Source organism: Pteropus vampyrus, unplaced genomic scaffold, assembly GCF_000151845.1.
Source record: "Pteropus vampyrus isolate Shadow unplaced genomic scaffold, Pvam_2.0 Scaffold55, whole genome shotgun sequence".
NCBI classification, from domain to species: domain Eukaryota; kingdom Metazoa; phylum Chordata; class Mammalia; order Chiroptera; family Pteropodidae; genus Pteropus; species Pteropus vampyrus.
Genome location: NW_011888836.1, coordinates 1,908,525 through 1,917,413, shown reverse-complemented (window position 1 = coordinate 1,917,413; position 8,889 = coordinate 1,908,525). Strand labels below are relative to the sequence as shown.

Sequence of the window (8,889 nt, the reverse complement as noted above, 5' to 3'; positions counted from 1 at the left end):
TCTAACGGGTGGAGTGTTCCTTTACTGAGAGCCCTTTTTCTCCCAGCACCAAGCTCTAAGTATTTCTCTTTGCCTATTGGCATCACCTGGCTTACAACATCTACCTTCCGAAAGGAATGTGCTTCTGTGTGTCCATGAAACATTTACACAATGTAATTAATTCGAGGTTTTGGTTCAAACCACTTTACTCCTGAAAATCAAGGAATAGAATTCACACATCAGTTTATAATCAGCTGTTAAGCTATTGCCTGGGACAATCTCTTAAAACACACACACACACACGCGCACACGCACACGCGTGCACACACACACACACACACACACACACTATTTTCCGAAAAGACAATTAGAACACTGCAATTTTGCTCTGAAAATTTGGCATAGTGAATTAGATTTTACCTAACATTTGATATGGCTTCTCAGAAGGAATCCTTCTACCCCTTTAAGGCAGCGTGCAAATTAGCATAGGTCTTTAGGTTCAGAATTCAAAAGCAATCATTCTAGTTCAAAAAGAAACCACAATATCAGAGTGAGAATGAAACCGAAATTTGGAACCCATCACGTGATGCGGCTCATGCTGTTAGCTGTGATTCTGACACTGCTCTGTGGCAAAAGCTGGTTAGTACTTCAAGTATTTTATGGGTCACAAGACTTTGCGGCTCTATCGGCAAAGCTGCCCTAAGGAATTGTCTTTTTATCCCTTAACTGTTCCTTCCAAAGCTTGTTTTTTCCTAAGAGTGGGCAACCAGAGAAGTCTTTGTCCAAATTCATTACATAATCCCTCCAGGAAATGCCGAGACAGTGTACAGTTGATGAAATGGAAACCCTGGCACAGTGACCTTTCTTCCAGATATCCGAGGACACACTTTATGCTTCACTGGGCAAATATTCCTCCTTTAGAATGGATTCAGTTCCAAAGACTTCCTCCTTCACTGGGGGCCAGGAGACACACTAGGTGGCAGAAGTAATGAAGAGTTTTTTTCCTTTTAATAAAATTATTACCTAATATTTCTACAAGTGGGAAGTGTACAGGCATCACATGGTTAAATAGAATTGTGCCAAAAAATAATAACCTAGTCCTTGCCCCGAGGAGGTAACAGTATGAACGATGCAATTCAAGGAGAAAGGAAAAGGCAGCGCAGTGTCAGTATCCTCCCATCTTGTAACTCCATTTGATTCTTGTTTATGTTGGTATACCAGTTAAGAAAGATAGGTATGGCTATTCGCTGAAAATTATCTTCACTTTTTTCCTGCCTAGCTGTTCAATGAGTTCCACTTGTTAACCTAGTTCTTTTTGTGAGAGGCATATAAAATGTATGATCTGATTCATGCAAAATTTATTTAAGCATGTTAACTTTGTGTGTATTTACTTATGAAGCCTCAGGGTTGATCAGCAACACCAGGAAAAAAAAAAAAAACCTTCTTGCTTCCGGGCTGTTACTTTAAGAGTAATTATCTTGCTAGTAATGACAATGACTCCAGCAGGAGTGCTTACTTCGAAATGACAATGAAATCTATGTGTCCTTGAAAATTTTAATTCCTATGTGTCATCCCAAATAGATAAAACTAAGAGGCTGGGTGTAGTTGTTTATTTGTGGCTAATTAGTGAACTATATTCTCTCCTAAGCACAAAGAAGGCAAGCTGTCTCTAGCAGATTAAAGGGTCAGAAAGTTCTAAGCCAATTTTTCTCACACTTGGGCAATGCACCTGCTCTTTTAGAGGGCAAAAATGATTTCAGCTCTATAATATTGACTTACATTTTTGTGTTACAAAAATTTATATGGACAGTTCATGTTTAATGAAAAAGACTGTATTTTTTAAAAATAATTGAGTGCAGGATAGCACATATGCCCATTATTTTATTGGTAATTTTATAGTTCAAATCTTTTATATATTTTATTAATTTCAGCCTAACAAATCTCCACAAATTTGGTGTCTTAAAGCAACAGAAATTTATTCTCTCACAGTTCTGGAGGCCAGAAGTTTGAAATTAAGGTGATGGCAGGGCTATACGCCCTCCAAAGGCCAGGGGTGGGGTGGGGTGGGGTGGGGTTCCTTTCTTCCTTGCCTGTTGCAGCTACTGGTGGCTCTAGACTTGGCTTGTGGCTGCCTCACTCTAATCGCCGCCTCCACCTTCCCATGGCCTTCTCCTCTGCGCTTGGGTCTTCTCTTTTGTCCTTGTAAGAACACTTGTAACTGGATTTAGCGTCCACCAGATAATCCGGAATGATCTCATCTTGAGATCCTCAATTACGTCTGCAAAAACCCTTTTTCCGAATAAGGTCACATTTACAAGTTTTGGGCAGGATGAGGACATATCTTTTGGAGGTCACCATTCAACCTTCTACATTGTGTTAAAATTTCTCACCATGCCTGTCAATTTTCAAAACCTCATGTCTCCGCCAATTTTTATTTTATGTATTTTGGGGGTGATGTTATTAGTGAGGTACTTGCAGGATCAAATCTCCATTAATTATTATTTTTTTATCATTAGGTAATGACCTCTTTTATGCTCTCCCAATTTTTAAAATTTTTTTTGCCTTAAGAGCTAGTCGTCTGATATGAATATAGTTTTTCCAACCTTTTTAGTGTTCTATCATTTTATTTAAAAATTTTGTCTACGGACCTGCCACCCTAAACAAGCCCTATTCCATCTGATCTCAGAAGCTAAGCAGGGTTGGGCCTGGTTAGTACTTGGATGGGAGACCACCTAGGAAGACCAGGTGCTGTAGGCATAAAAAATAAAGGATTGTAAGCTGACAAGGTCCTTGCAATCTGTGAGGTCAACCAAGGGTTGCCTCGCCTAAAATAAATAAATAAGTAAATAACCCTCAAAATTTTGTGTTTTATTGACTTTTAGAAATGTTTTTTGAAAACAGCTTATAGTTAGACTAAAACCTTTTAAAGACTTATTCAAAAGTAGAGAATATAGTACAATGAACATCCATATACTCATTTATCAGATTCATCAATTATCAAGATTTTATCACATTTGTTTCCCAAAACCCTTTAAAAATGTTCCTTTTCTTTTTGTTTTCTCTGCAGAAGAATTTCAAAAACACTTCGCAGATATCAGGTCATTTCACCCTGTGTAATTTGTATGTATCTCTAAATAATACGAACATTTTCATATATAGCAAAATAGCATTATCGTGTCCAACAGAATTAATAATAATCCTTTGGTATCATATATTACCCAATCTATAATCTAATTCCTCCAACTTTCTCATGCTTTCTTACAGTTGGTAATTTGAATCAGAATATAAACAAAATCAATGTATTATTTTGGAATGTCTCTTTGGTCTCTTGATATAGAGCAGTTCCTCTTTCTTTTGTGCAGAAATGAGTTAGTTTCCTGTAGAATGGCCATATTTTGCATTTTGGAAGTCTGTGTTTTCCTTTGTGATATCATTTATCTTGATCTACAATTCCCTGTATTTTCTTTGAATGGAAATTATCCAATCTGAGCATTTCTGTCTATTAACTGGTGAATCTGATATATTTGATTGAGATTACTGATATTTAAAATTTATTTCTACCATCTTATTTCATACTTTCTGCCTGCTTTTTCTTTCTTTTTACCATCTTTCCTACTTTCTTTCCCTTCCCTTTATCCTCTGTTAAATATTTAGTTTGCATTATTTTAGTGGCTATCCTTAAATTTTTAAAACGATTATTTGACCAGACTAAATCTGTAAGTAATCGATATCTTTACCATTTTCTTTAAAATCTTTCCCTCCCTCCCTCCCTTTTTCTCTTTCTCTTCCTTCCTTCTCCCTCTCTCTCTTTTTCTTTCTTCCTTTTTCTTTCTTTCTTTCTTTCTTTCTTTCTCTCTCTCTCTTTCTTTCTTTCTTTCTTTCTTCTTTCTTTTCTTTCTTTCTTTCTTTCTCTTTTTCTTTTTTCAAAGCTCAACTATTCAATTTTCATGCAGCATTTCCAGATGACTGTAAATGAAGGATTACTGTATTAGTTTAATCTACTGTTTTCTAGAATTACTGAAATATCAAGATCTTTTCTTTTAAAAAAAATGTGAATGAATGGTGTGTGTGTGTGTGTGTGTCTACAGCCAACTCAGACAGCAGTTCTTCTGTGAAACTTTCTGTAATTCTGGGGGGATAAAACAATTAAACCTACTAAATTAGTCAGAGTTCTCAAGGGGTGGGGAGAGAGAGCGAGAAAGAGAAAGAGGGAGAGAGAGAGAGAGAGATTTATTTTAAGCAATTGGCTCAAAACCAATTGTGGAGGCTGATGAGTCCAAAATCTGATATCTGATGTGGTATAGGCTGGCAGGTTGGAGATTTAGAGAAGAGTTGTAGTTTGAGTCTAAAGGCCATCTGCTGGCAGGATTCCTTCTTTCTTGGGGGAGATCAGTCTTTGTTTTATTAAGGCATTCGATTGATTGGATGCAGCCCACCCACGTTATTAAGAGTAATCTGCTTTACTGAAAGTCAATTGATTTAAATGTTAATTCACTCTAAAAAATGTCTTCATACCAACATCTAGAATAATGATTGGCTAAATATTTGGGCACTGTGTCCCACCCAAGTTGACACATAAAGGTAACTATCACACGTACCTTATAGTTGTCTATTACTTGGTTACCCATGTGTTTTTATGTATGCTTCATCTTCTAAGCTGTGAGTACCTCCAGGATAGACTCTGTCTTCAGTGTCTGGTATGGTTCCTAGAATTTAGTAGACACTGGATACATGTTTATTTAATAAAGTAATAGTAAAAGGGGAAGCAGAGAAGGAAACTGAAATTCATTTGTCATCTGATCCTGAGAAGACATAGATTTTCCAAGTTTGTAAAACAATTTACTTGTAATATTTGTGATTACAAAGCAAATGCTATTTAAAACCAGATAGGTATAATACAATTAACCTTTACTGAGGGTGCCTACTACACGCCAGGTTCTATACTAGGTGCCATCCATGTTCTCATGGATCATAAGAAGGCATCTCTGGAGAGCTACAAACCTACCTCTTTTTCTTGGAGGAAGGATGGAACATGATTCTTTGTGGCCCTGTTTAGTTCTGAAACTCTCTAACATAATTTCAGGGATTGGTTTCAGGCTTTTTTGGGAGGGGAGTGAGGAAGCAGTGCTCTTTCATGTTTCCATCTCAAGCACAGGTAACTTTTAGCTACATGCATGGCGGGTTGAATCTCCTCAGAGAAATCACATGCAGTTCTTTAATTTTTGTGTCTGTGATTCTTTTTCCTTGCAGTAGTTTCTGACGGGCTTATTAGGATATTTAACTTTTGTTATGGGCTGAATTGCATCCCCTCCAAATTCATATGTTTAGGTCCTAAGCACCAGTACTTCCAAATGTGACTGTATTTGAAGATAGGAGTATTTAAAGAGGTAATTAAATTAAAATGACATCATTAGAGTTGGCCTTAATCCAATATGACTGGTTCCTGAGAGAGGCGATTAGGACACAGATACACAGAGGGGAGTCCGTATGAAGACACAGGGTGAATACAGCCATCTACGAGCCAAGGGGAGACATCTCAGAAGAAATCAACCTTGTGGACACTTTGGTCTTGAACTTCTAGCCTCCAGAAATGTGAGAAGATCAATTTCTGTGTTTTAAGCCACACAGCTTGTGTAATGGCAGCTCTAGCAAACAACACAACTGTGGATTTTTCATGTAAATTTTTTCCTATCTCAATCAGATTGTTCCTTGTTTTCATTTCTTTTGCAGCCTAAACTTGATCCTACGTGGGTTCTCAAGTCAGTGCCCTCATAAAACTTGCTATTTGGAGCAGAACATAAAAAGTTGAAACAACTCAAAGTCAGATAATTCTTGCCTTCAAATCTTTTCTTACCACTGCAAGTGGCTACAGTGTTTAGGCTAAACTATTTAAGAAGTACCTGGCACGAGTTTGCATTTGATCAGCAAAACCCGCAGGAAACAGAAAGAATGTCCTGCTATGTTTTGCTGGTTGACTCTAGTGTAATGAAGGGTGCCCATGAAAACCAATCTCATGATTCAAATCTGGATGGATGCCAGTTAGCCATACTATCTATCTGTATAGATAATACCCAATCTTTGCAGTTGTTCTTAGAAAAAAATAATATGAGCAGGTCAATGCAGTTTCATTGCCACTGCGGGAAATCTAAAAGAAAATGGCCCATTGGGGCAGTATCTTTGACCTTCTAACAAGTTTAAAACTTTTTATTATTGTTAGTAATTTTATGTGAACCATAGTAGTCTCCCTTTCTTCTTTTTCTATGGACTCTATCTGGTACCTTAGAAAACATATGAAAATATATAATCACACGTTCATTTAAGAATATATAATTAAAGAATATATAATTTTGTTTTCTTTCAATGCTTAAGTGAAAAAAAAATTAGAAAATACCTTCATTAAAAATCCATATTTTAAATGATTGGATAATGAACACGTTACATGAAGTGTGTTATGTGTTCACTCCTGAAATTCTCAAACCTTGAACAACATGGATTTGAACTGTTAGATCCACTTATATGCAGATTTGTTTCAATAAATACTGTAAATGTATTTTTTCTTCCTTATGATTATCTTAATCACATTTTTCTTTTCTCTAACTTACTTCATTGTAAAAATACAGTATGTTATACATATAACATACAAAATATGTGTTAATTAACTGTTTACGTTATTGGTAAGTCTTCCAGTCAACAGTAGGCTATTCATAGTTAAATTTTGGGGGAGTGAAATGTTATATGAGGATTTTCAATTGCATGGGGGTTGATGTCCCTTACCCCTGCATTGCTCAAGGGTCAATTGTAGTCATAAACCTACTTTTTGCTATCTTTAAAAACTTCCTGGCTTCTCTTAAACTTTGATGAAAATGTATCTGTTTCTATCCGTGATTAAACAGCTTAATCTTCTCCTGCCTACGATTTTCAATTATACTAGCTTTGAAAGGTCTGAGGACAGTGTCTGTATTAAAGGCATTGCAAGTAGTCTAGCATTATTGTAAGCTGTGCAGGCTCAAATCTCATGTAAAACCTAGATCTCAATTTATCATCGCCCCTGGGCGTGTCCACATTTTCTATAAACAAATTGGAATTATTTCCCCTTATGGTCTGGATATACTAAAAAAGAAATCTCTCAATTTGGGATAAAAGCTTAGCTTTTAAAAAAAAGTTAGAGGAGCTTATTTTGATAAAATGAAGGAAGGAATTGGGAGACTACCAGTTCTTGTGTGAGTTTCCCACCTTTCTCTTTAGCTGACAGAGGGGCTATAGAAATCTAACCCCAGGCCTCTTTCAGCTTAAATCCCATGGACATTATCGCAAAACAAGAGATAGGAAACAGGAGATGCAGCAATATTAAGTTTTACCCATGAGACCTCTCAGTTGGAGTAGGTAATGTGTCACCTTTAGCCTCTTTTCTCTGTATCTGAGACTTGCCAAGCATTGCCCAGCTGTCAGTTGTTGGCTGGAGAAGGTGCAAATCGGGAGCTTTGTAAGCACTTCTGTCCCTTTTCCTCAGTTCCAAAGCTTGCTTATGTTTCATTATCTTTTTCATCCAGGTGAACATGAGCTGTTAGGCAGCACTCATAATGTGATTGTTTGGCTTGTATACAAGAATTTTCTCACATTCTTGCAGGACTGATTTTCTCCACGTAAAGCACAAAAAATTGCTGTTCTATAAATTTTTTTCTCTTTCCTTTGTATAGTAAAAAAAAAGATTCTTGGTTATTTATCCAAAGTTCTGTCTCACTGAAAGAGAACTAAATTGAAATGATACCCACTGGGGTCAGCTTTGATACAGAGGGGTTACGTGTTTTTGTTATGGGTTATAAAAAGGTACCTCCTTTAGATCACAGCTTGGATGCATATACATTGTAAATACAAAACCTGGAATTAAAAAAGGCAAACCTTTTTTACTCAACAGAATTCCGTACAGGTCAAGGAAATGCCAAATTTAACAGATGTCTTACATTGTGCCCTGCAGGTCAATAAATTAAAGTTTTGTTGAACCAGGAAGAGGAAGGAATTCCAGAACTTTGGGTCCCCAAATGGAAATGCCCCGTAGGACAAGTCTAAACTAGGGAAATAGCACTGGAGCTCTTCCAAGGCAGTTGGCCCAGTCTAGTGTAACTCATTTCTGGGCCCCCTGAAGCTGTTTGTTCAACTCTGCTGTCTACAGCACTACAGTGTCAAAGAGAGTTAATCATTAGCAAGTGTGAATAATGTCAGCGTAACAAGGCATGATTGCAGTTCTCTGTGTTGACAAAATTTTAAGCTTTTGTCAGAATAAAAAAAAAAATATATGACAATGGAATGTTAAAGTAGTATGCAATTTTGAGAGCAGTTTATTTACTTCCTAGCATTTTAAATCACCATTATCGTTGTTTTCCTAGAGGAGAGGGTGGTGTGATGCTCTTCAGATGATACGAGGTTACTGACTGGTCCAGGGATAGTCTGACCCAGCTTAAGGCAATTTGTCTCCAGAAAACAAGTCTTTGGAGAATGACCTAAAGATTTAGGTGTAGAGTTCCCCACCAAACTCCCCATTCTCCTTGTCTTCTGTCAATACCACCATATACTGCTGTATAAATAACGTGGGCCCAGGTGTGACCCAGAGCCTATCAGGATTCTTGCTTATCCTCTGGGCTGAAGATCATAGTGAGTCCAAGACTTCTTTTTTGATGAGAATTGCAGGAGCCCTAGGTCCTGGAAATCTGAGGTCAGAGATAGGATGAAAAGTAACATTTCAGCAGGCATTAAAGGATGCATTTTTCTTAAGCTCATCTGGATTCTGGTTGAAAAAAGGGTGATCATCCTAAAACATAACCAAGAATTCTAGTAGCCACCCTAAATGGCTCCACGGTTTGAGAGTGAAGGGGATGAGGAGGCACTCAGCCAAACTTTCCATGATAACAGCTG

At 37.2% G+C, this 8,889-nt stretch overlaps 1 pseudogene; it reads left to right on the top strand.

Moving 5' to 3' along the window:
- The first annotated feature begins 2,617 nt into the window (after positions 1-2,617).
- Positions 2,618-2,736, top strand: LOC111739949 (annotated as a pseudogene).
- Positions 2,737-8,889: the final 6,153 nt, after the last annotated feature.